We start from the raw sequence: 17,501 nt of genomic DNA on the forward strand, positions 1-17,501 counted from the left end.
TGATTTCCTACTCTTGCTTATGAGCCCCATAAGCCTGTCGAATCCTCAGAGCAATGCCTTATGGCCCTTGTCATAGAAACATGAAGTTAGAAAGGATCAGGGTCACTTGGTTTGATTTGCTACCCAAAGTTATGAACATACACACGTATGCACACACAAACCCCCAAGAAACAAATCTGTAAAACTGCAGAGCAAATAGATCATCTGAAGCAAAACAGCCAGGTTGGTCTCCCATTCTTGCATACTTGACTGCCTGCCTTTTCTAAGCCAAAACCAGGACACAGAACTCACTAAAAGTATTTTATCTGCCAATTAATACCTTGAGCTGACCCTATTTCATTGCTGAGGAGATACCAAACTTTTTCAAGATTATTGCTATTGTCTGAGGCCTTAGAATATATTTGTATGGATGTGATTCTTGAAATAGATTAGATAGATGCTACTAGAAGAGAAATACTGGATGCAAATTTTGGAAAAACAGGGATTACACTGAAGGAATAATTTGAGCATCAAGTTCCTTCCACATAATAGACAAAAGGCCATGTAAAGAGAAGCCTACCTTCCTAGCAAATGAAATTTCTACCATTCACTAACTTCCAAACAAGGGGAAATGTTCTACAGTAAAGCAAGCACACTGTCAGAAGGGATTAGGCAAAGAACGAAACCACTATCATCAAACTGCAGAATGTCTGCTTTCCGTCCCCTCCCACCACTTCTGCAGGAGAAAGTTTGGGGGGGGGAGCAGCAAAACCCAACAGAAAACACACACACACACAGGTCAATGAGGTGACCCTTGTGCCTCCTGACCTTGGCTCCAATTCCCTTTTCCTTCTTACTTTGAGCTGATTGCTCTGATGATTCCTCACCCTGGCTCCCACTGACCATGCTTTTGTCTAATGTCAGTGGCTCTCGTTCCACACCTTCCCACAAGCCTCCAGTCTGTGGTCCTAGTTTATTCGTCTGGAGGCTTGTAAAGATTTTTGTGGCTGTTACACCTCACTCTTACTCCTACACATTAAATATAAATATAACGCTGGTCCTGGCACACCTCATTTTCCGTGACCAGGGTCCTTGCTCAACAGGAACAGAGAAGGTATCCTTAGAACTTCTATTTTTTTAAGCTGGATCTGAAGCAAGAGAGACTCAGTACTGAATGAAAGGATAGCAATTCAGAGTCTGACTGAAGCAAAGAAAGTTCCATCAGAATTCCTTTCCAAAATACTGGATAGTAGCCAGGGGCTTGATGTCCTTCCCTGCTGTCACGCTCCTCTGAACTCTTGGAAGGAGAACAGCTGCTAAATGCTATCTCATCATGCACAAACAATATTCTTATTTTGAGGACACAGATGTGCCCACAATTCTTTAGCAACATTCAGGAGATTCTGATCAGGAAAAGTAACTGTTAGCTGGATCCTGACAATTTGGGTCTTTGTCATCTGAATTCTCCTCTTCCCTCTCCTCTCTTCAGTCCTACTGACTGGTTGTTTCTTCTTCTTTTTTCTTTTCTATTGTAAGCATGGAGGGCAGGCTCTATTGATTGCTGTCTGCTTCTTTGGAATCATAGTCTAGCAGGTTTGGATCTATTGAGACAAGTCACACACATAACCTCAGAAACCGCTCAGGTGACTTGGCATCAGGCCCTGTCACTCAGCTGCAATGTGAATGAGACTGTACGAGACACTTAATTTTATAAATAGATTTTCTGTACTGGGCAAGCTGCTTGTGTAATTAGTTAAACCATCCAATCCTCTGCACAGCTGCAAACTATTTTGACCATCAGAGATAGTATGACACTGTAGGGTGTGCTCTGCACAACAAGGAGTGTGCAAACAGGGTCCACGATTGTATCCATCAGGAAGAAGAGCAGGGACTTTATAGAAAACAGCAGATACTGGTGGGATGGCAAAGAGGCCAGTAAATATTTAGACATCCAACACCAGAAGAGGAATGCTGCACCCCTGTGTGAAAACTGGCTAGTGGGAAAAGATTGAATGATTCTAAATTTAAAGGGAAAGCAAATGAAATTGTATCTCTGATTCAGTTTTGTCAAATGCAAGTTCAGCGGAAAGAAGGCTTTGCAACCACCTTAGGAATAAAAGCATAAGCTCAGGAAGTTAGCTGTTAAAAGAATACTGTCACAATTAACAACATTTCTGTAACTACAGCACAGACCATTCTACATATGTATTATGGTTGTGATATCATACTTAGAAACTCCTGATCCTATCCTTGCCAAGGAGGAAGCACAAAGTTGTACAAATGTTCCTGTGTCAGCATAGTAAGATTATCCATACGTTGCACTGATGTAAGAGCCAGAAATGGTTCTTTCAACTGGGCCATACAAGACTCCGTGCAGCTCAGACTAGGACAGAGTATGGGAGAGAGAATGACTAGTCAGCACCTTATTCAACATTACAAAACCTGTTACCCTCTTTGCACAAATGCAACACTATGCGCTGAATGACTTCAAAGCATGCAGAATGCAACATACATTTAAATATCAATGACAAGACAAGGAACCACCTTGCAACACACAAGACATTAGCCCCTTTCTGCAGAGATAAAATGGGGGTACACAGCCGAGAGTACATGCAGGTGATGGTAAAAAACAGCTTCCTGTGTTCTAAGTCAGACTGTGGTCCAACTAGCTCAATATTGTCTATACTGACTCTCTGCAGCTGTCTAGAGTTTCAGAGACAGGGCTTTCCCAGCATAATGTGAGTTACTGTGATGTCACTCTGCAGATGCAAGAAATAAAATCCATCCCCTTTATCCAGGGTTTTCAGGAAGGATTTTGACTGACTAATCTGGGGAATTTCTTCAATCAACAACAAGCAAGGCTAGCTGATGTCTGTGCGCTAGGAAGTGCCATGGAGATGAGTTATTTAGATGCTTATTGCAGCCCAGGAAAGGGAGGAGCCAGACAGATTTAGCACCCACAACCTTGTCTTCCATCTTCCATCTGGAAACCTATGTCCTCACTGTGGGAAGCTGTGGGGATCCAGAATTGGCCTCCACAGTCACTTACAGTCCCACCGTTAAAGACCTTATCTTGGAAGACAATCTTGACCACGAGTGATCACCAATGAATGAATGACATATTCAGGGCAAAGCTCACTCACTTTGGAATAATGGAGGAACTCTTTGGACTAGGACTAGGAAAACCCAGGCAGAAATCCTCACTTATCCACAAAGCTCACTTGGTGACCTTGGGGGAGTCACTACTTTCTAACCTACCTCTCAAGGTTATTTGTGAGGATGAAACAGAGTGGGGAACAATATATGCTGCCTTGAGATCCTTGGAGGAATGACAGGATACAAACATAGTAAAAAAATAAAAAATGTGCAGTAGACCAGATTTCAGGGCCATCTTATATCACCTACAAACATTACAAACTGGACTGTTCATGTTCCAAAATGTCATATATGATTTGGCATAGGATTTTAAGTGTTGACAGCCTCAGCTTTCATTTTTAAAATCTATATTAACATTTGTGGAAGTCAATCTAAAAAGACTGAAGTTTTTGTAAGGCACAGTTTTAGTTCCAGCTTGTCATCCCTTGTAGACTGTAATCATGTTTCCCAATATAAAGCGTGGAGGTTTTTTTTAATGCAGAGTGTGAACTGGGCAGGGGTTATTTACTGTAGCATGGTTTTATCTAATTTGCAGTTGCTCTTCAAGGGATACTATTGTAGGTTTTTTTCCCGCTGAACAGCCCACATGTGATCCAAACAGCAGAGTCAGTCATTTGCTTCCCTGTCACAGCCCTCTATTTACCAAACAAATATTTCACTCTGTGCAAGCTTACTCCAACAAAGGACTGGGACTGTCTTGCAGCAAATCTAGTTTCGGTTGTGGAAGACTTAACTTCAACAGAGTAAGAATTTTAGGCAAGCTGGTTATAAGAATCTGTCCCTGAAGTCACACATTCAAGTTCCAGAACAAACCCAAACACCATGTGATATTCTTCAGCATCTGGTATAAGCAAATAATAGCCTTCTGTCTTTTTTTTCTTGCTTAGATTTAAAGTTGCCATTCTTCAAGAGCCAAAAGACAAAGCTCACTGAAAACCTACAAATACTTGCATACTCTGAAAAGGATTTGGCTATTTTTCAGGTAGAAAACTCCACAAGAGACTAGTCATTAAACTTATCAAGCAAAGATAAACTTTGTTTTCATTACAACTTGTGTAGTTTCATTCTTCAGGAACCCTCTCAGATTGCAGCTGTCCCTATCCACACTTGTTTCTCAATTTTTAAAAAAACAAAGCTGAGTACTCTTGAACATATTAGCTGTCCAAGCCTTGTTAAGTGTGATTCAACTAAATCGCTACAACTCTGGGATTGTATAGGAATTTGGCAATAAACCAAGCAACAAGGAGAAAACTGCTTAGTCCACAAGGGGCCAAAATTACAAGTTGCCTTTGACTTTCAATTACTTTGTAAATCTACATAGAGGCATATTGTGACTTTTGAACAGGAGCAAGGGGAAGGAAGAACTATTTTCTGGATAGTGTTAAACTACAGAGAGAAACCCAAATGCCTAACCAAATAAAAAATTAAAGATCTGTTTACAGAATTACAGTGAATAATAGAACATTATAAATGTTTATTCTATAAACGGAGAGAGGTTAATAACTGACAAATGAAAGGTACAAGACATAAGTTTGGCAAAACATTTTCAAACTATTGACTTCTGCATTTGCCAAAAACAATCCAAACATAGTTGGTCAGTGTTTATGTTGCAGGGCACAAGAGCACAGATAAAAGTGCTATTTAAAGGCTCAGGTAGAATTCCTGGCAGTCTGATTCTGCACACAGTTCCTAGCTATTTTTGATGTGACAGATTCATTTTCAAATAAGAGTACATTTGATAAGTGGATCAGGAGGGTAGGAAAAAGCATGTGTTGGGATGAACAATACTTTTTACCCCATAGCAGGTAAGCACAACACAGCCTGAAGCAACTCCATCACTATTAACTACTACTATCTTGACAACACTCCTACTGGAAGAAAAGGCAGAATATAAATCTAATAAATAATAATAACACAAGTCGAACATGGTAAAACCTACAAGTTTCACTTTCTACTGGAGTACTGCTTCCTCTGAGGTTATCTCAGAGATTCAGAAGACACTACAGAAATATTGAAGTGATAGAGATCAGGCAACTGTATAACATTTGCAATTATCATGTGAAGAACAACACTGACTGATTCCTTCTAATTGTCTTACAGGCACTTCTAGCAGAAGACACCAATCACACTCAACCATTGATGAGCCAACAGGGACTGTGCCGAATCTTGCTGTGCTGATCCTTATTAATCTAAACTGCAGACCAGAGGATTAGTAGGATGGAACAGCACAGGTGGCATAGTCTAAACCAACATTTCCCTCCAGATCATTATACAAGAACCTACATATCTGTGCACCATTATTTTCTGGGACAGCCCTTTTAGTTTAAAGCTTAAATCATGAAATATTAGACATTATTACAGAGCCTAAATCTCACACACATTGTTCCCATGAGGCAACACAAGAGTTCCAAGTGGAAGCTGCTAAACTCTTGGTTTGGGTTACATCATCATCATGAAGAGATGCTCAAGTGTGGACATATTCTCACAGACTCAGAATTTCATTCACTCCATAGTGCTGGGTCAATAGATGTGTCAACCATTCTCGTCACCACTGGCATTTAGTTCATGTTCAGTCAGAATCAAGTACATGAATAAGTAAAATCTTCATATTTCAATGCCAGGCTGAATAATAAGCACATTACATTTCTTTCCTGGAACTCGCATAGATTATCTGATTAATAATACTGTAATTCAGTTGTCCTGAGAATGAAACTGAATGTCCACAGTCCAATTGGGCACTTTATCCAGTCCAAAATCCAAGGGATGGAAAGGACAGCATCTGAAGTATAATTTCTATCCATGACTGGTTTTAAAACAAATCTATCCCAGAAGGAATGGAAATGTATTGTGTAAAAAGAAAGTGAATAGCAACAAAGTGTTAGAAGCAGAAGTTATGCTGCATCCGTTAGAATTTCCTGGCTGTGTCTTAAATGGCCAGTTGCCAAGACAGTATCTGTTGTATTCAGTTGCAGCCATAGCTAGCCAGCTATGATTCTGAGGAAATGAAATATGGCCTTTTTCAGTTATCTCTAAACAGAGAGACTGCAGTCTTTTAAATATGTAGCTACCATTTTAGAAGGCATCACCATTTAACTTTACCTTCTGACAGATCATTGGCTTATCCAATTGGCTTATCCAATCCAGATAAGACTGAGATGCTGTTAGTGGGTGGTTCCCCTGCCCAGATGGGAGAGGCTCAACCTGCTATGGACGGGGTTGCACTCCCACTGAAGGAGGACTTCCCAGGAGGATCGCTCCGCCTGTGTTGCCTCTGGGACGGGCTCCCGTCTTGGTGGAAACTTTTTCAGTTTTAAAACCAGTCAGAAGGGCTTTTTGACTGGGGAAAATTTCTTCCGGATAAGGAAGAAATGTAGAGATTTTCCACAGAGCTTTGTTGTGTTTGTTGGAGGCTGGAATTCTGTGAAAGAAGGTCTTCCAGCAGCTCGGACGGAGCTAGGATTTCCAACCAGCTCCACTGATTAAGTGAGCTCTTTTTTTTTCTTCAAAGAAAAACGGATTAACAGGCAAGCATTCTCCTGTCTTTTCTCATTATTTTGTTATCAATACAGCTAAAGAGATTTGTCAAAGAACCAGCAATTAAGAAACCCTGGGTGAGTCATAGCTTTCTCTTTTATTCACGGAGCTAAGGGGAAGAAAATAGAAATAGTTTATCTTTATTTTTATTGCAAAAAGCTGGCATGGAATTCAGCATTATAAAGATTACAAACGGCTGAGGGGTTTCTAATTTAAAGAGAATTTTTTTTTTGATTTATAAGACTTTTGAGTAATATATGTCTGGGACTATTTTTTCCAGTTTACTTTTTTTTTTTTTGACGAATCTGCTCATTCTTCCTGCTACTAATTATTTGGATGCTGTGAATTAAAGTTGTTTTGGCACTTTTGGACATACAAGAGATAAGGCAGTTCGTCTTGTCTAGAGGGTGACGTCAGCTGGCTTGAAAGATTAACTCCTTTGTAACTGGATAAAGAAAAACTGTTCTTTGCTTGGGACATTGGAAATTGAAGGGATTGGTTTTTTTTGGTTTTAAGAATGACAATCAAGAAGGTGGTTGAGATCATGGATGTACAAGAAGGGACTTTCTCTTTAGATATGTTTCAGAAAATAATGAATGAGATTAAGCTAACAAAACAAGAACTCAGACATAATAATATAATAATAATAATAATAAATTTAATTTCTGTGTCGCCTATCTGGCCAATGGCCACTCTAGGCGACGTACAAAATCATAACAGACAAGTGATGATAAGTGAATTTGGTGAAATGAGACAGGAGCTGAAAGAAATTCAGGATTCTATGAGAAAGGAGAATAAAGATAAATTTGGAAAATTAAAAAAGGATGAAAGAAAAATTAAAGGGAAGGTTCAAGCCCTGGAGATTGGATTAAATATGGTCTTGGAAAAAGATTTGGATTTCCTGGCTGTGATGGATCCTGGAGACAAATATTACTGTTTGGAATTCAGCGCTGTCCCTGAAGGAATTGGTGAAGAGATTGGAGATAAAGATATCATCGGTTCGAAAAAATTCATGGACTGGAAGGATTTGATGGAACTTGAAATGGAGAAAGTTTACAGAATTAATTCCTGTTTTGTGACAATGAAAAACCCTTCAAGAGATGTGCTAGTGCATTCTGTAAAAGAGAGGAACAGAGATGCGGTTCTGCAACAATACTTCAGTGATACGTTCGGAAATGATGGCAAGAAAATATTTGTGATGAAGGAAATCCCTATCAGACTCTTATTATATGACTATGACAGCAAGATTATTGGGTGCGTAAAGATGGAAGATGGAAGATGGAATCAACACGGATAAAGGAAGAAGAGCGATTTGAAATTACTGGATTTAATAGACTTGAAGAGTTGGATTAATTGACATGTCTATCTAGAAAAAAATTGATGGACATATATCTCAAGGATTGGAAACTTCTCTTTGACTTTTTGTAGAAGAATAAAATGATATGATGTTAATGAGATTTGATACCAACTAAGATAACTGCTGGAGGGTGATTTTATAATTTATCAAGAGACAGGTTTGTTATATATTATAGACCTATAGCTGAACTACGACAAATCGGAAGTCAATAGTTTTTTTTTCTTTTTATTGTATTAGTTTTAATTTGTGTTTTTCTTTTTGTATTGTCTTGATTTTGAAAATTTGAATAAAAATTAATTGAAAAAAAAAATGAAGGAGCAGGTCCGTAGTTTGGGAGTTCTTTTACAACCATCCCTGTCACTAGAGGCACAAGTAGCCTCGGTGGCACGGAATGCTTTCTATCAACTTCGGTTGGTGGCCCAACTACGCCCCTATCTGGATAGGGAAAACCTTGCTTCAGTTGTCCATGCACTGGTAACCTCAAAATTGGACTACTGCAATGCACTCTACGTGGGGCTGCCTTTGAAGACAGTTCGGAAGCTGCAGCTCGTGCAAAATGCAGCGGCCAGATTGTTAACAGGGACTCGGAGGTGTGAACATATAACTCCGATTCTGGCTCGCTTGCACTGGCTGCCTATATGCTTCTGGGCTCAATTCAAAGTGCTGGTTTTGACTTATAAAGCCTTACACGGCTTGGGACCATAATACCTGGTGGAACGCCTCTCCCGATATGAACCTACCCGTACCCTGCGTTCAACATCGAAGGGCCTCCTTCAGGGGCCCACCCAGAGAGAAGCCCAGAAGGTGACAACAAGAAAACGGGCTTTCTCTGTGGTGGCCCCCGAACTATGGAACTCTCTCCCTGATGAGGTACGCCTGGCGCCAACATTGCTGTCCTTCCGGCGCCAGGTAAAACCCTTTTTGTTCTCCCAGGCATTTTAACAACATTTTTAACATTTATTTTTAACACCTACATTTGCACTTACACTCTTAATATTTTAGTAATTTTAATTACTTAACATCTTAACATCTTAATACTTTTAATTGATTTAATATGCTTTTAATATTTTTAGGCTTGTGTTGTAGTTGTTTATATGTTTAATTATGTTCTACTACTTTTGATATACTAAGAACATAAGAACATAAGAAGAGCCTGCTGGATCAAGCCAGTGGCCCATCTAGTCCAGCATCCTGTTCTCACAGTGGCCAACCAGGTGCCTGGGGAAAGCCCGCAAGCAGGAACCGAGTGCAAGAACACTCTCCCCTCCTGAGGCTTCCGGCAACTGGTTTTCAGAAGCATGCTGCCTCTGACTAGGGTGGCACAGCACAGCCATCATGGCTAGTAGCCATTGATAGCCCTGTCCTCCATGAATTTGTCTAATCTTCTTTTAAAGCCATCCAAGCTGGTGGCCATTACTGCATCTTGTGGGAGCAAATTCCATAGTTTAACTATGCGCTGAGTAAAGAAGTACTTCCTTTTGTCTGTCCTGAATCTTCCAACATTCAGTTTCTTTGAATGTCCACGAGTTCTAGTATTATGAGAGAGGGAGAAGAACTTTTCTCTATCCACTTTCTCAAGGCCATGCATAATTTTATACACTTCTATCATGTCTCCTCTGACCCGCCTTTTCTCTAAACTAAAAAGCCCCAAATGCTGCAACCTTTCCTCGTAAGGGAGTCGCTCCATCCCCTTGATCATTCTGGTTGCCCTCTTCTGAACCTTTTCCAACTCTATAATATCCTTTTTGAGATGAGGCGACCAGAACTGTACACAGTATTCCAAATGCGGCCGCACCATAGATTTATACATCGGCATTATGATATCGGCTGTTTTATTTTCAATACCTTTCCTAATTATCGCTAGCATGGAATTTGCCTTTTTCACAGCTGCCGCACACTGGGTCGACATTTTCATCGTGCTGTCCACTACAACCCCGAGGTCTCTCTCCTGGTCGGTCACCGCCAGTTCAGACCCCATGAGCGTATATGTGAAATTCAGATTTTTTGCTCCAATATGCATAATTTTACACTTGTTTATATTGAATTGCATTTGCCATTTTTCCACCCATTCACTCAGTTTGGAGAGGTCTTTTTGGAGCTCTTCGCAATCCCTTTTTGTTTTAACAACCCTGAACAATTTAGTGTCGTCAGCAAACTTGGCCACTTCACTGCTCACTCCTAATTCTAGGTCATTAATGAACAAGTTGAAAAGTACAGGTCCCAATACCGATCCTTGAGGGACTCCACTTTCTACAGCCCTCCATTGGGAGAACTGTCTGTTTATTCCTACTCTCTGCTTTCTGCTTCTTAACCAATTTCTTATCCACAAGAGGACCTCTCCTCTTATTCCATGACTGCTAAGCTTCCTCAGAAGCCTTTGGTGAGGTACCTTGTCAAACGCTTTTTGAAAGTCTAAGTACACTATGTCCACTGGATCACCTCTATCTATATGCTTGTTGACACTCTCAAAGAATTCTAAGAGGTTACTGAGACAGGACTTTCCCTTGCAGAAGCCATGCTGGCTCTGCTTCAGCAAGGCTTGTTCTTCTATGTGCTTAGTTAATCTAGCTTTAATTATACTTTCTACCAGTTTTCCAGGGACAGAAGTTAAGCTAACTGGCCTGTAATCCCCTCTGGATCCCTTTTTGAAGATTGGCGTTACATTTGCCACTTTCCAGTCCTCAGGCACGGAGGAGGACCCAAGGGACAAGTTACATATTTTAGTTAGCAGATCAGCAATTTCACATTTGAGTTCTTTGAGAACTCTCGGGTGGATGCCATCCAGGCCCGGTGATTTGTCAGTTTTTATATTGTCCATTAAGCTTAGAACTTCCTCTCTCGTTACCACTATTTGTCTCAGTTCCTCAGAATCCCTTCCTGCAAATGTTAGTTCAGGTTCAGGGATCTGCCCTATATCTTCCACTGTGAAGACAGATGCAAAGAATTCATTTAGCTTCTCTGCAATCTCCTTATCGTTCTTTAGTACACCTTTGACTCCCTTATCATCCAAGGGTCCAATTGTCTCCCTAGATGGTCTCCTGCTTTGAATGTATTTATAGAATTTTTTGTTGTTGGTTTTTATGTTCTTAGCAATGTGCTCCTCAAAATCTTTTTTAGCATCCCTTATTGTCTTCTTGCATTTCTTTTGCCAGAGTTTATGTTCTTTTTTATTTTCTTCATTCGGACAAGACTTCCATTTTCTGAAGGAAGACTTTTTGCCTCTAAGAGCTTCCTTGACTTTGCTCGTTAACCATGCTGGCATCTTCTTGGCCCTGGCGGTACCTTTTCTGATCTGCGGTATGCACTCCAGTTGAGCTTCTAATATAGTGTTTTTAAACAACTTCCAAGCATTTTCGAGTGATGTGACCCTCTGGACTTTGTTTTTCAGCTTTCTTTTTACCAATCCCCTCATTTTTGTGAAGTTTCCTTTTTTGAAGTCAAATGTGACCGTGTTGGATTTTCTTGGCAATTGGCCAGTTACATGTATGTTTAATTTAATAGCACTGTGGTCACTGCTCCCAATCGGTTCAACAACACTTACATCTCGCACCAGGTCCCGGTCCCCACTGAGGATTAAGTCCAGGGTTGCCGTCCCTCTGGTCGGTTCCATGACCAACTGATCTAGGGAATAGTCATTTAGAATATCTAGAAACTTTGCTTCTTTGTCATGACTGAAACACATATGCAGCCAGTCTATGTCCGGGTAGTTGAAGTCACCCATTACTACCACATTTCCTAGTTTGGATGCTTCCTCAATTTCATATCTCATCTCAAGGTCTCCCTGAGCATTTTGATCAGGGGGACGATAGATCGTTCCCAGTATTAAGTCCCTCCTGGGGCACGGTATCACCACCCACAACGATTCTGTGGAGGAGTCTGCCTCTTTTGGGGTTTCGAGCTTGCTGGATTCAATGCCTTCTTTCACGTATAGAGCGACTCCGCCACCAATACGTCCTTCCCTGTCCTTCCGATATAGTTTATATCCAGGGATAACCGTATCCCACTGGTTTTCTCCATTCCACCAGGTCTCGGTTATGCTCACTATATCAATGCTCTTCTCTAAGACCAAGCACTCCAGTTCTCCCATCTTGGTTCGGAGGCTCCTAGCATTAGCTAGGAGTTTTTAAGTTGTTTATATATTTTTACCTGTATATTGGATGTTTTTATGTTGTGCACCGCCCAGAGAGCTACAGCCATTGGGCGGTATAGAAATATAATTAATAAATAAAATAAATAAATTATCCAACTGTTATAATTGCTGCACCACAATTAATTCCGGCATATTAACTATGTAGCATCAGCATGTACATCCTCAAGAAAGGGCTTGGAGTCAGTGATATGATGGCAAAAGTGTGGAAATTTGTGATTTTCAGATCATAAAGGTTCTGAAGTTGCAGTGATATTGATCTAGAATGGTATTTTAACATATCTCCTGCTCATAATTGGTCAGAAAAGGCCTAGGTCCTTAGGAGGTCACATTACTACAAATTAGAGGTCAGGGAGAAGCCATAACAGGAGTAGGATTAATGAAACAGCACAATGCATTGTGTTGGAAAGACCAGCTGAATGTCTGGAGCAGGTACCAACAGGTGGCATTGGGGGAGGAGGTTCAGACCCTTGGCCTCTCAACTGTGGTGTGCCACAGGGTTCTATCCTCTCTCCCATGCTATTTAACATCTATATGAAGCCGCTGGGGGCAATCATCAGGAGATTTGGGCTGCAGTGTCACCAATATGCGGATGACACTCAGCTCTATCTCTCATTTAAATCTTCACCAGAGTTGGCCGTGGAGACCGTGTCCAAGTGCCTGGAGTCCGTGAGTGGATGGATGGGAAGGAATAGGCTGAAACTGAACCCCGACAAGACCGAGGTACTGCTCGTGGGGGACAAGAGAAGGTTGGGAACCGTTGACCTGAAGTTCAATGGGGTGAGTTTACCCCTAAAGGACCAGGTCCGCAGCCTCGGGGTTGTACTTGATTCCAAGCTATCCATGGAGGCTCAGATTTCGGCTGTGAGCCGGGCAGCTTGGTACCAACTACACCTTATACGTAGGCTGCAACCCTACCTTCCTGTTCATCAGCTCCCACTGGTAGTACATGCCCTGGTCACCTCTCGATTAGATTACTGTAATGCGCTCTACGTGGGGTTACCCTTGAAAACGGTCCGGAAACTACAACTTATTCAAAATGCGGCGGCTCGATTACTCACAAACAGTCGTCGCCGGGACCACATCACGCCAGTGTTGTTCGATCTACACTGGCTTCCAGTTGTTTTCCGGGCCCAATTCAAGGTGTTGGTTTTAACCTTTAAATCCCTACACGGTCTCGGCCCAGTTTATCTAAAGGAGCACCTACAACGCCACCAATCATGCCGCCTGACAAGATCGGCCACACAAGGCCTTCTCTCAGTCCCGCCAACCAAAGCAGCTAGGTTGGCAGGCACTAGAGAGAAGGCCTTTTCAGTGGTGGCCCCCACACTCTGGAACTCCCTCCCACAAAATCTTCGGCACATCTCTTCCCTGAATATGTTCCGCAAGGCCTTAAAGACCTGGCTTTTTCAGCAGGCTTTCGGGACTTCTGGGGAGGCTTAATATTCTTCTGTTTCAAATGCCTCCTATTATGTATTGTTTGCTCTTATAATTTATATATTTCACTGTATTTTTATATTGTATTCTGCCATATTTATTGTATGTACGTCGCCTAGAGTGGCCATTGGCCAGATAGGTGACACATAAATTAAATTTATTTATTTATTTATTTGAACCTAGGGTGAGGTCCTCATGAATTTTTTTTTTGAAAGGTTTTGAGAAGGAGACTGTTATATTCAGGGATGATGGCTTTAAGCATGTATAAAATGATCAAAATATGATTTCTAATTTTGGCAGCTAACATATGGGCCAAAAGAAGTTTATTGATGGCCAGTATGATGCTATGGCTAACAAGATACATCCCAAGAAACAGGAATATGTAGTGGAGATTGCACGAAGGAAAATGACTTCTCATAACAGATGTTGCTCTTTAGCAGTCAGTCTAACAGAACGAATCTAGTCAGACTAACCAGAAAGAAGGCAAGGAAACTCTGTTGTGTACAAATGAGACAGGCATTGACTTATCTATTTAGACATTTTAAATAACAAAATGGGGGACAACAGGGCAATGGTAAACTTTAGAGGATGTGAAAGAGGAAAGTGGAGGAGAATTTAGCAGATCTCAAATTTATTTTATTTTTATTATTTAGTTTATATCCTGCCCTTCCTCCCAGCAGGAGCCCAGGGCGGCAAACAAAAGCAGTAAAAAACTTTAAAACATCATAAAAACAGACTTTAAAATACATTAAAACAAAACAACTTTAAAAACATTCTTTACAAAATATTTAAAAACACCTTAAATAAAAAGGGTTAAAAACATATTGTTTAGAAAAAAAATGTTTTAAAAAAAATATTAAAAGCAATTCCAACACAGACACAGACTGGGATAGGTCTTAACTTAAAAGGCTTGTTGAAAGAGAAAAGTCTTCAATAGGTGCCGAAAAGATAACAGAGATGGCACCTGCCTAATATTTAAGGGGAGGGAATTCCACAGGGTAGGTGCCACCACACTAAAGGTCCGTTTTCTATGTTGTGCAGACCGGACCTCCTGATAAGATGGTAGCTGTAGGAGGCCCTCACCTGCAGAGCGCAGTGATCGACTGGGTATATAAGGGATAAGACAGTCTTTCAGGTGTCCTGATCCCAAGCTGTATAGGGCTTTGTACACCAGAACTAGAACCTTGAACTTGGCCCGGTAGCAAATGAATAGATGTCAGCAAAATGGCACTGGTGCAAGAGAGTCAAATAACAAATTGGGTGGAACTAGTACAAGCAGCATACTGAAAATTTAATGCAAAAATCCTAGGCCTTGATAGAATCCTATCTTTCAGCAATATGCAAGAAATAAGCAGACAAGCTGAAGGCAGAACATATGCCTAGAACTCAGCATGGAGGGTTAAGTAACTAAGATGGGGGGAGGGGGGAAGAGATCTAATAGAAAAGAGGCAGGTGGGGAAAGGGATATATATATGATCACTGCTACTCTGGTCCTTCCAAAATGTATTTGCCAACCAAAAGCAGGTCTTGGATTGCTGTGTATTATTATACACATTAGCATGTAACATACAGCTCTACCCCAAGCAAAGACCAAAAAATACATGCTATGAGAACAACTAGAATGTTTAACTAAAATCAAGTTAAGAGGGCTCTTTCATATTAAACATCTGTTGATTTAAGAAGCTATTGCAGGGCTGTGAATCTTCTGAAATTCCACACACAGTCAGGGCCTGCAAAAGACACCAAGGATGCCAAATTAGTTCACTATCTAAAGCAAATGCACCTTGGCTGGAAAGAGCCAGTGGTGATGGTGGAGAGGTTTTAATTCCATCCCTCTATTAATATCTCCCATTCTGCAAGTGGTGTGCATTGTACCAACTCTTCTACAACTGCCATAATTCCTTGTTGCATCTAGCTATACAGGAGAATAAAGCTAGATAAAAGTGGCCAGCTCATACTTAAGAGTTTCTAAATTTTAACTACTAGTTTGCTGCCTGCTGTGACTGCCTAATGTAGCTGTCTCTAACCATCCATTGTAATTCAGCACACCACCTTTCTCCGAATCATCAAAGTCTGTAATGTAAAGCAAATGTATAGGAAGGAAGGTCACACAATTGGCACATGGAACTTTCATGTAAGCAGGTGCAATAGATTCTAAGTTCAACCTTGCTTGCAAACGAGAAGCTGTTTTGGCAACCTTTTAAAGGTCTGCACTGAGGTAGTAGAGCTGCTTATTCCTCACATATGACCTTTGTTTCTCCACCTCTTTCTTCCTACCATCACCTTGCCCAAATGGACTGCCTTCTAGTTGATCCCAACTTATGGCTACCCTATGCATAGGGTTTTCATGGTAAGCGGTATTCAGAGGGGGTTTACCATTGCCTCCCTCTGAGGCTAGTCCTCCTCAGCTGGCTAGGGCCTGCTCAGCTTGCCGCAGTTGCACAAGCCAGCCTTCCTTGTCCGCAACTGCCAGCTGGGGGGCAACTGGGCTCCTTGGGACTATGCAGCTTGCCCATGGCTGCACAGGTGGCAGGGCACGTAACCCCTGAGCCACTCACTGTGGGGGTGATCTTTAGCTGGCCCTTGACACCCAAGAGACATGAGTGGGGATTTGAACTCACAGACTCTGGACTCCCAGCCAGGCTCTCCTCCCCACTGTGCTATACCAGCTGTCTTGCCCAATTATCCACCTCTAAATTTCAGGGGGAAAACTCAAAAATGTTTCAGTGTAAAACATGTAAATGGATTAGCTTTACGTAGACAGGTTATTTTATATTATATGTTATGCCTATCTTACTCAGAATGACTAATGTGATTTTCTACGACACAGAATTTGTATTCATTATGGGAAGGAGGATAATATGGACAAAGGGAGTATCCACAGTCACTATGGTCAAAACAAAAGATTGCAAGAAACTGAAGCCAATACTAAACTTTAAGGAAACTCCTATTTTAAAGGACAGATGAGCCACAGAACATGATTCTTCCACTGAGGAAACAAAACAGGATCCCTTCAATTAAACTAGATTAGCATTGATTAGGAATGGTTTAATCTGTTTCACAGAATGAGATAGATGACCCAATATCCTTACAAACCACTTTATTATATAAATAATCTGCAGAAATGTAACTAGATCCCACGGTGTTGTTGCATGCAATTCTGGAAATAATATTTAGCACTAAATGGGGCTGTCTGTGAAAAACAAAACAAAACCCTTGCACCTGGAATTCAAACAAAGTATTTCTATACAGAGCAGCACAATGAATGAAACTCTTACACACAGCTGGCTCAAAATATTGTCCTACCAACACAGCTGCTAGCACAGCCTAATTCTCATATTTATAAGCAATCATATTTCTTGTGGTGTATCCACAGACCAGACAGACAGAACAAGTTTGATTAAGGTCCACAAAAATAGTCTGACAAGCATCTGTAGAGCACATTTCATTATGAAGCTATATATGCTGAGAGTAACACTGACCCAAGCAAAGAGGATTAAGTAGAGAACTCCCTAATGCATTCTCCATCCACACTTGTACATTCAGAAATAATTAGAAAAATGTTTTATGAGTCTAGTAAGTTGGATTCCTGCAGGGAGTCCAAAAAGCATGCTCTCCTGTTATTCCATTTAAGTATTCAAATTCTAAATGGGAGGGATGACTTCATTGTGGTAGGCCTTCCAACACAGAGTATTTCCATAATGATGAGGCCCTATACTGTGACAGTTGCAGGGAAATGGATATATTAGCAATCGTAGAAGATGCTTTAGGCCCTTTTTCCTTTGGTCTGAATAGCACTGGCCCTAATTTAGTCCCTTCAGGTGAAAAATCTAGATGATCCCCTACTCTGTTTCTTGTCCTCTCCATAACTAAGAACTAGACATAAATCTA

At 41.0% G+C, this 17,501-nt stretch overlaps 1 protein-coding gene across 2 annotated transcripts in view; it reads right to left on the reverse strand.

Annotated features, from left to right (window-relative positions):
* Nucleotides 1-17,501, reverse strand: part of LOC133387275 (rho GTPase-activating protein 39-like) — a 122,365-nt gene that overhangs the window by 91,270 nt on the left and 13,594 nt on the right. The gene's annotated exons all lie outside the window — the stretch shown is intronic.

Source organism: Rhineura floridana, chromosome 6, assembly GCF_030035675.1.
Source record: "Rhineura floridana isolate rRhiFlo1 chromosome 6, rRhiFlo1.hap2, whole genome shotgun sequence".
NCBI classification, from domain to species: domain Eukaryota; kingdom Metazoa; phylum Chordata; class Lepidosauria; order Squamata; family Rhineuridae; genus Rhineura; species Rhineura floridana.